A 10000-nucleotide genomic window follows, 5' to 3' on the forward strand; every position below is an offset into this window, starting at 1 on the left:
TCCACCATTTTGGAGTGAAAGCGATCGGCTGTCCATTGAATCTTATTGCTTTTGCGATGGCCAGAATGTCAACCGCCTTTGCTCTGCTCTGTATGACCTGCTGAATCTCCAAAATTATAAATATTTAAAATAGGTGCTATCCTTATAAATAACTTGCATAGTTGTAATCTAAACTACATTCTCGTCTAAAAAAAGCCTCAAAAGTACATTATGTTGTCCAACAGCTGCAATATTTGTGAAACTGTAGTGAATTTATTGCTCTATTGATTTATTGATGTGGGCGGAGTAAAACACAAAGGTGAGGAGGCTTTAGGAGTCCTGATATTGCGGAATATCATAGAGCTATCAGCCAATCAGATTCAAGAACCAGACAGAACGGTTGTTTAAATATATATGCATATATTTTTCAAAAGGGGGCTATTAATATTGACCTTAATCCCAGAAGGCACACAACATCATACAACGGTAATATTAGGTTAGATTTAGTGACCAAAATTAAACGCTAGCCAGCATCTAAGGACAATGTTATTTTGACGTTATTTGGTTGATTTTAGGAAACGAACAAAAATCCAACGTCGAGCCAACATCTTAATCTAAGGTCATATTGACGTCTAATACTGACATTTACCTGTCAGGTATGACTACCGAAATCCAACGTCTAATAGACGTCATAATGGTAACGTCCACACAACGTCAAGCTGTAACTTCGTTAGATGTTGATTTTTGATTGGTTTTTGGTTGCATTGGAAAGTGACTAAAATTCAACGTCTGTTCAAAGTTGGACACTAATGTTGGATTCTGACATCAACTGAATTTTCATTTCCAACCAAAATACGTCAATCTGACATCATGTTATTTTAATTACTCATTTCATTTTAATCAATAATTTCTAATAACATTTATCCATGCCATGATTACAGCACATAACATCTGACTAGATAATTTCCAAGATGCTATAGTATTCAGCTTAAAGTGACCTTTAAGGCTTAATTTGTTTAAAGTTACGTTAATTAGGCAAATATAACAGTGGTATGTTCTGTAGACAAGACAATCCAAATAAAATATAGCTTAAAGGTAACAATAATATTGAATTTAAAATTAAAATCTGCTTTTTTTCTAGTTGAAATAAAATTAGGAGGATTACATATAATATACAAATATTATAGTAAATACTGTCATAAATTCCTTGCTGTTAAACATTATTTGGGAAATGTTTGAAAACGAAACAGGAGGGTGAATAATTTTGACATCGACTATATAAACTATTTGTTAGTTCTCAACATATACTAGTGGCATCATAAATATAGCTGTACTGAAACATACAGTGAACTTTTGGTTTTAAATATGTTGAAAAGCATCTCCTCTAGAAGAAAGTAATACCTGGTGACATTCGGTTGTATTTTTGAGTTCACCACAACATCTTTCAGTGTTGTAGTGTGTTAGCAAGAGGAAGTGATGCTGCAATCACTGATGTAATCTCACTTCCACCTGGTCTTTATTGCATTCAAAGAAGCGGACCATGATTAATAACATGTATAACCCTGAATTAGGGCTGCGCATTATATAGCAGTGTTCAACGTTAAGGATTATTTCCACTGGCCTGACTGGACCAGTGGTTCAGATTTTTACTTGTCCAGCCAAAGTTTTCACTGGCCCCACCAAAAAAAAAAAAAAAAAAGTGAATTGCTATTTCTTAGCCACATATTTTAAATAATGTGTCAAAAATAATTTCTGCGAATCTACAATTTAAATATTTTAGAAATGTTAAAACATTAAGCAGTAAAATATAGCAGTATGGAAAATGTGCATGTATTTTATTGCAAAACAAATAGTGACTGACTTAAAAGCGACGGCAAACCAAGTAAAATATCACTTCGATTTGTACTCCACATCGTCTTGTACCCATGTCAACAGACATTTTCTATTAGCCTCATATTTTGAGGTGACGTCAGGTTGCAGTCTCTTTGCTGTACTGGTTTTTGCCAGGTTATGGGGAAAAAAGTGCTTAAAACATCCAATCAGATATAAGAAAACGAAAAGCAATATGGTGTTTACAACTTCACAGAGAAGGCAGCATTCAAAGACTTAAAAGAACAAATAGTTTCTCTAAGACTGTATTTGCATGCAATTGACAAATAAGAGCAGGCAAATTGAAATTTAGTGACCCGATTGGGCCAGTAACGATTTTGTCTACTGTCCCGAGCATCTCTCATACTGGCCCCTGGACATTGGGCAGTCCTTATTGTTGAACCCTGTATAGTTGAAGTCAGAATTACTAGCCCTCTAAATTATTAACGCCCTAACTTATTTTTTCCCCCATTTTCATTTAACGGAGAGCAGATTTTTTGAACACATTTCTAATCATAATAGTGTTAATAACTCCTTTCTAATAACTGATTTATTTTATCTTTGCCATGATAATAGTAAATAATATTAGACTAGATATTTTTCAAGACACTTCTATACAGCTTAAAGTGACATTTAAAGGCTTAACTAGGTTAATTAGGTTATCTAGGTAGGTTAAGGTAATAAGGCAAGTTATTGTATAACGATGGTTTGTTCTGTAGACTATCGGGGAAAAATTGCTTAAAGGGGCTAATAATATTGACCTTAAAATGGTGTTTGAAAATTTAAAAACTGCTTTTATTCTAGCCGAAATAAAACAATTAAGACTTTCTCCGGAAGAAAAAAAAATTATCAGAAATACTCTTAAAATTTCCTTGCGCTGTTAAACATCGTTTGGGAAATATTTAAAAAAGAAAAAAAAAAAACTCAAGGGGGGGTAATAATTCTGACTTCAACTGTATATCGTTTCAGCATCTTACAACAAACAACTATATGCTGATCTGATGAATGTAAAACGGTCACTGATATTTTCCAGACTGCCTGTTGGTGAAATCTGTAAAAGGAGAGGACTCCTCAAGTGATGAGCCAGGTAAGAAACGATACTCAAACACAAGCTAAATCCCATCCAGAACCGACAACCATCCTAACCAGATCGTGTTTTCCTCCCCTGAGCTTCAGAAATCAAATATGCCATCATAGGAGCGGGGATTGGCCTTTTCTTTTCCCTCTGCTTTCTGTTAATAAAAATGTACATAATCAGAAAACAAGTTCAAGATACTGAAATATCAGGTAAGTCTTTCTGCAATAAATCAATAAAAGCCATACTAATACTAACAAAAAGATAAACATATTCTGCTTTACCACTTTCAAAAGAAACATCATTAAGGAGGATACATGCACGGTAAGGATATTTTCACATGCATATTATATACACTTTCTTTACATCTATGGCTGGTACAAAATTCTGTCTGAAAATGAACTGCATAAAATGGTGTTTCATGTGTTTAGGCCCACAGATGCGGAGAACAGAAGAGCTGGAGATGTCTGAGGATCATATTAAGCTATTTTGTAACAGATTTTATACAGATTTATTTATTACACTGTGCACTGTAAAACTAAACTCCAACCCAGGTTCATTCTCAAAATGTACCCCTATACACATTTTTTGGGATTCCAAATACGACCCAGGAGCTATGTTTTTATAAACCACCAGAGGTCACTGTGTACACTTTTTGATGTCTCAAATTTCTCTCGAGAGTGTCATTTGCACCTGCTGTTCTCACATAAATCCACTAGAGGCCGACAGTGTTTTCAAAAGCTATCCAGAAAAAGAGAAGCCCCCGCGACCACTGGATTTGTACCGTGTTTTCAGATTTTACCACATTCTCACCCAATTATTTACTTGGTTTCTGTTACCTGCTATCTGAAACTGTTTATCACCGGACTTGAACCCTGTCATCATAGTCAACACCTCTCTGTGTCCTTCAATGTAAACGGCGAGCCACTGGACAACCTGGTAACAGCAGAAAAGTTGTCCACACCGAGGTACGTGGTCAGCTGGTAGCGTGAAATGGACCGCTGTGTTGCAATAACCTGATCAGTACTTTCCTGGAGTATTTCTGTTCTTCATACACTGTCAGAACTGCTATTACTGTACATATTTCGAGTACATAAATTAAATTAGCAGAATCAAAAACCTAAAAGATAAGCCAGCAAGTATTTGATCATGTTTAAGACCTTTCGTCCATGTTGTTCAATCAAAAGTACATTTGTATATATAATGAAACATGATTATTGGATTTGTAACTAATATTAAAAATGAACCAACCCTGTATTTAAAAGTGATCAGCTACTGTATGAGTAGTCTGATTTACGCAACCGAGGCTCATTGTTGATATGTACCCCTATACACATTTCTAGAGATCGCAAAATACGTCCCAGGAGATACGTTTTTATGCAGTATTTGTTTTCGTAAATCCATTAGAGGCCGCTGTCAACTGACTGACTGACTGAACGACTGACCCACCATCCACCTTCCCTAAACCCAACCAACAGTGTTTTCAAAAGCAATCCAGAAAAAGAAAAGCCCTCACCAGATTTTTACCATGCTTTCAGATTTTACCACATTCTCACCCTGTTTTACTGGTATATTTAATTTTTTGGCTTTTGTTTTTTTCTAACCTGCTTTCTGGAACCATTCTTCGCCAACCTCAAACCCTGTTCTTTGCCGGACTCAAACCCTATTGTCGCAGTCAACTCCTCTCCGCCTCTCAAATCTTCAGACGTATGCGGCGAGCTACTGAACAAACTTGTAACAGTGGAAAAGCCGTCCACACGGAGGTTAGCTGTTAACGCAAAAAGGAACAACATCATACCGACCTGGCTACATAATTTGCAATCACCAGAAATGTATATAGGGGTACATTTTCAGAATGAGCTTATGTTGCAATAATCTGATCAGTACTTTGCTGGAGTATTTTTGTTCTTCATACTCTGTATTTGATCATGCTTTAATCTTAACCCTTTCGTCCATGTTGTTTGACAATCAAAGTACATTTGTATGTATAATCAAACATGACTTTCGATTTGTAATCGAGTATAAAAAATGATCAGCTCTGAGTACAGACTGATGTACGGAACCCAGGCTCATTATTGATTTGTACCCCATATACATTTCTGGAGATTGCGAAATACGTCCCAGAAGGTACGTTTTTTTGCAGTTTGTTTTCGTAAATCCCCCAGAGGTCGCTGTGTACGCTTTTTCAGATCACAAATGTCTTTTGCGAGTGCCATTTAGACCTGCTATTCTCATGTAAATCCACCAGAGGCCGTTGTTGACTGACTGATTGACCGATCCCACCAAAGTCCATCGACATACACTGCAAGCCTCTAGACAAACTGGTAACAGCGGAAAAGCCGTCCACACGGAGGTAAACGGTCAGGCGGTAGCGCGAAAAAAAAAAGCAGCCTACGGTGGCGTCGTTCCACATTGGTTTTAAAGACAAAATGCAGCCATACGCATCTCTGGCTACATAATTCGCGCTCTCCATAAATGTATACAGAGGTACGTTTTCACAATGAGCCTGTTTTGCAACTACAGCATTGAATGTGTATTAACTATAATCAAAACATGCAGATTTATGAGCGTACATATGTTTATGTATGTGTTTATTTTGATTTGTGCATGTATTTGCATTTCAATTAAAAAAAAAATTATTCTAAAGCTATTTTGAAATAAAAACAATTGAGCTGTTTGTTTATTTATTTAAGCATGCATTTATACGCGTGTTCATTTCGATTTATTTTTATTCTAAAGCTATAAAAGCATGTGTATACTGTATATACAAAAGTGTATACTGTATTGTTTTAAGCATGCATTTGTTTATTGCGGTTTATTTAAATCCCTGCATGGATTTGTTTTCCCTTTTCACCAAAAATCTAAAATCTACTTCCATTGTGATTGTCTTGGGTTTTAAAAGTGATGTGAGGTTTTTCTATCATGCACTGTCTGGCGTTCCCCAGAGGAGGGCAGTGGGTGCTTTCCTGCTGTTGCACATCTGTTTCCACTATCAGCTGAAAAACAGTCAGACTCCAGTCACAAGCACTAAGAGAACGATACTGTAAACAAACACATTTCCTTCTGCAGCCAGATCAACACAACCCGCTGATTTAACCTGTTAACAGAGCAAGAGCAGACCAAATAAACAACCTCAGCACATTTTTCATCTTCCAGTTCTGAGCTTTTTGCTTAGCAGAATTGTGAGCTCATAATTTGATAGCAGATAGTGCAGTGCATGTCCTATAGTTGGCAACTCTGGTAAACATGAGCAAAAAAGGCTGTGAAAACAAATGAAAAATTACTAGTTTTATTGTTTAACCTTTTGATCATTTGGTAAAAAAGTTGCATCAAAACATAGCCTTTGCCGATGCTTCAGCTCCCGTCACACTAAATTTTCTGCCCTATAGACTTTCATTCATAAGCATGTGAAATTGTGACTTTCCAAAATTCAAGCTTGGTGAATTCTTCCTGCGAAATCGCATCACGTCATTGCTTGAGACCAAAGAAGATTAAAACATGACCTCTCTGTACCAATTTTGAACACTTTGAGCAATAACTTGCATTGATATCATCTAATCATCTTGTTTTATTTCACGCCCTTTACGCAGTGCCATACAACATATACAGTTATAGTCAGAATTATTAGCCCCCTGAATTATTAGCCCCCGTTAACATCTTTCCCCAATTTCTGTTAACGAATAGAAGATTTTAAATCAACACATTTCTAATCATAATAGTTTTAATAACTCTAATAACTGATTTATTTTATCTTTGCCATGATGACAGTAAATAATATTAGACTAGATATTCTTCAAGACACTTCTATACAGCTTAAAGTGACATTTAAAGGCTTAACTAGGTTAATTAGGTTAACTAGGCAGGTTAGGGTAGTTAGGCAAGTTATTGTTTAATGATGGTTTGTTCTGTAGACAGTCGGGGGAAAAATAGCTTAAAGGGGCTAATAATATTGTCCTGAAATGGTTAATAAACAATTAAAACTGCTTTCATTCTAGCCAAAATAAAACAAATAAAACTTTCTCCAGAAGAAAAAATATTATCAGACAAACTGTGAAAATGTCTTTGCTCTGTTAAACATTATTTCTGAAATATTAAAAAAAAAAAAAAAAAAAAAATCAAAGGGGGCTTATAATTCTGACTTTAACTGTATATATTAGTTTCCCAGAAATGGGTTGCAGCTGGAAGGGCATCTGCTGCGTAAAACATGTGGTGGATACTGTAAGTTGGCGGTTCATTCCACTGCAGTGACCCTAGATTAATAAAGGGACTAAGGCGAAAAGAAAATGAATGAATGAATACATATTAGGAATGTCCCGATCAGGTATTTCTGCCCTCGAGTCCGAGTCATTAGATTTTGAGTATCAACTGATACCGAAAGCCGATCCAATACTTCTATAATTCATAAAAAAAATAATAAAGAAGAACGAAACAACAGATCCTGGATGTTCCTTATTCTAGATTTAATTCACCTTATTTTAACATTCAGCAACTCTGTTAACAAACAGAGCTCTTCTGTGGGGTAGCTTGAACAATCAAGTAATAAATGACTTCAATTTTTCCCCTTTGAATTTTAGTACAACAGTAAATATAAAAAAAAAATCTAATATAAAAACAAATACCCGCTCAACTTAAAATACCTGGAAGCCAATCCCAAACATTTCTCACAGTTTGCTATGGAAGTGTTGTCCCCATCAACTTTATAATACCTCACAGTTCACAGACATACTCGCACTTTCTGCGTCAAGAAAGAGGTTTAACTCTGTGCATATATAGACTAAAGATGTCTTAAAAAATGATGACACAGTTAAAGTCAGAATTATTAGCCCCCTCCTGAATTATTATCCCCCGTATATTTATTTATTTTTTCTGTTTAACTGAGAGAAGATTTTTTTCAACACATTTCTAATTAATAACTCATCTCTGATAACTGATTTATTTTATCTTTGCCATGATGACAGCAAATAATATTAGACTTGATATTTTTCAAGACACTTCTATACAGCTTAAAGTGACATTTGAAGGCTTAACTAGGTTAATTGTGTTAACTAGGCAGGTTAGGATAATTAGGCAAGTTATAGTATAACAGTGGTTTGTTCTGTAGACTATTGAGAAAAATATACAGCTTAAAGGGGCTAATAATTTTGTCCCTAAAATGGTGTTTAAAAAATTTAAAACTGCTTTTATTCTAGCCGAAATAAAACAAATTAAACTTTCTCCAGAAGAAAAAACATTATCAGACATACTGTGGAAATTTCCTTGCTCTGTTTAACATCATTTGGGAAATATAAAAAAAATAAAAATAAAATATCAAACAGGGGGCTAATAATTCTGACTTCAGCTGTATAAATACCTTCTTGATGTGAGGCGCACAGTGCTAAGCACTGAGCCACCGTGCCGCCACATTAAGACTTGATCCATCCTTCTAACAGTGAATTTGGACAAGACAGATACTCGTCCTCTTCCAGACTGATTCACAACACTTCCAGTTGACTGACCTTTCTTCATCTTCACGTCAAGCTTAGCCACCTTCTGTCTCAAATCACAGCTGTTATTTGGTTTTACCCATGGTGATGAATGACTGTGTGAGTTTGGCCTATTTTTTACCCCTGGGGTGTCAAACTCAAGACCCACAGGCCAAATATGGCCCACTGTGTCATCTTATGTGGCCCACGAGAGATATGACTCAAATCAAATGCAAATTTAGTTTACATGGTAGATTACGTTCAACGACAATACAAAATGGGCAGCGTGAATTACTCGGACTGTGCATGTGTGATGTGTTAGCCATGAACGTGCAGAATTTATTTCATTGCATCATTTGCATAAGTTTAAGATAGTAAACTCTTGTGGAAAAATCCTGCAAGGCGAAAAACATCCTGTGAGTAATTTAGAGCAAGTGATGCAGCACTACACATCTGGTGTGAACCTAGCATTATAATAAATCTGCATGCTGTTTTATATTCTATATTGACAATGAACTACATGGAATGTGCATGTGTGATGCGCTTGCCATCCATGAATGTCTAGAATTAGTTTCAGTTGCAATTTTTCCCTCAAGTTTGAGATAATAAACTCGAGCAGAAAATTTGTGTAAGGCAAAAAACAACCAGTGAGTAATCTAGAGCAAGTGGCGCAGTGCTACACGTTTGATGTGAGCCCAGCATTAAAATATATTTCGCTGCTGTTTTATATTCTATCTTGACATTAAACTACAAGGAATGTCAACACAGGCTCATTCTGAAAATGTACATTTCTGGAGAGCGCAAATTATGTAGCCAGAAGTACGTATGGCTGCATTTCGTCTTTAAAACTTAGCCGGCAGCTAGCTCTCTGCACCTCTCACATTTAGATACTGAAGATAAGCAGGGCTGCGCCCGGTCAGTACCTGGATGGGAGACCACATGGGAAAGCTGGGTTGCTGCAGGAAGTGGTGTTAGTAAGGCCAGCAGGGGGCGCCCAACCTGCGGTCTGTGTGGGTCCTGATGCCCCAGTATAGTGACGGGGACTCTATACTGCTCAGTGAGCGCCGTCTTTCGGATAAGACGTTAAACCGAGGTCCTGACTCTCAGTGGTCGTTAAAAATCCCTTTATGTCCTTGGAAAAGAGTAGGGGTGTAACCCTGGCAAATCTGCCCACTGTCCATCATGGCCTTTTAACTCTCCCCATATCATAATTGACTTCATCACTCTGTCTCCTCTCCACCAATCAGCTGGTGTGTGGTGTGCGGTCTGGCGCAAAATGGCTGCCATTGCGTCATCCAGGTGGAATGAACCCGGGTGCGGACCGAAAGTGCTAGTGTGAAAGCACCCTTATTGTTCTATTATGCCTTGGTATACCCAGATTTTCATGACAGGGCACCTTTTACCTCATTTAAACTACCTAGATGTACAAAAAAAAATAAAAATAAAACTGTAATATTTTCTGCTCGTATTCATTTATAAGCGTCACAATAGATTTTTGTGTTTTGATTTCGGGTTTTTTTGCAAATGTTTGCTTTTCTCAGTAAATTTGAGTTGGAATTTGTTAATATTTTGAGCAAAAATTTATTCAGAATATTGCCTTCTTTTCTAGATTTGA

General features: G+C 36.5%; 2 long non-coding RNA genes across 13 annotated transcripts in view; one reads left to right on the top strand and one right to left on the bottom strand.

The window, feature by feature from the left end:
- Window positions 1-7043, top strand: part of LOC147834367 (uncharacterized) — a 32722-nt gene extending 25679 nt beyond the window's left edge. For 3 of the 11 annotated variants that reach the window (XR_015503716.1, XR_015503717.1, XR_015503715.1), the window contains 4 exons: window positions 2882-2935; window positions 3019-3135; window positions 3220-3247; window positions 3355-5626. This is a non-coding gene — a long non-coding RNA (uncharacterized LOC147834367). Of the gene's footprint in view, window positions 1-2881; window positions 2936-3018; window positions 3136-3219; window positions 3248-3354 lie in introns of all 11 variants that reach the window. The other 8 variants (XR_015503723.1, XR_015503724.1, XR_015503718.1 and 5 more) reach the window with 7 other exon arrangements.
- Window positions 1-10000, bottom strand: part of LOC147834365 (uncharacterized) — a 546693-nt gene that overhangs the window by 455462 nt on the left and 81231 nt on the right. The window lies entirely within an intron of this gene.

The sequence above is a fragment of the Danio rerio genome, chromosome 12 (genome assembly GCF_052040795.2).
Source record: "Danio rerio strain M-AB ecotype USA chromosome 12, GRCz13ab, whole genome shotgun sequence".
NCBI classification, from domain to species: domain Eukaryota; kingdom Metazoa; phylum Chordata; class Actinopteri; order Cypriniformes; family Danionidae; genus Danio; species Danio rerio.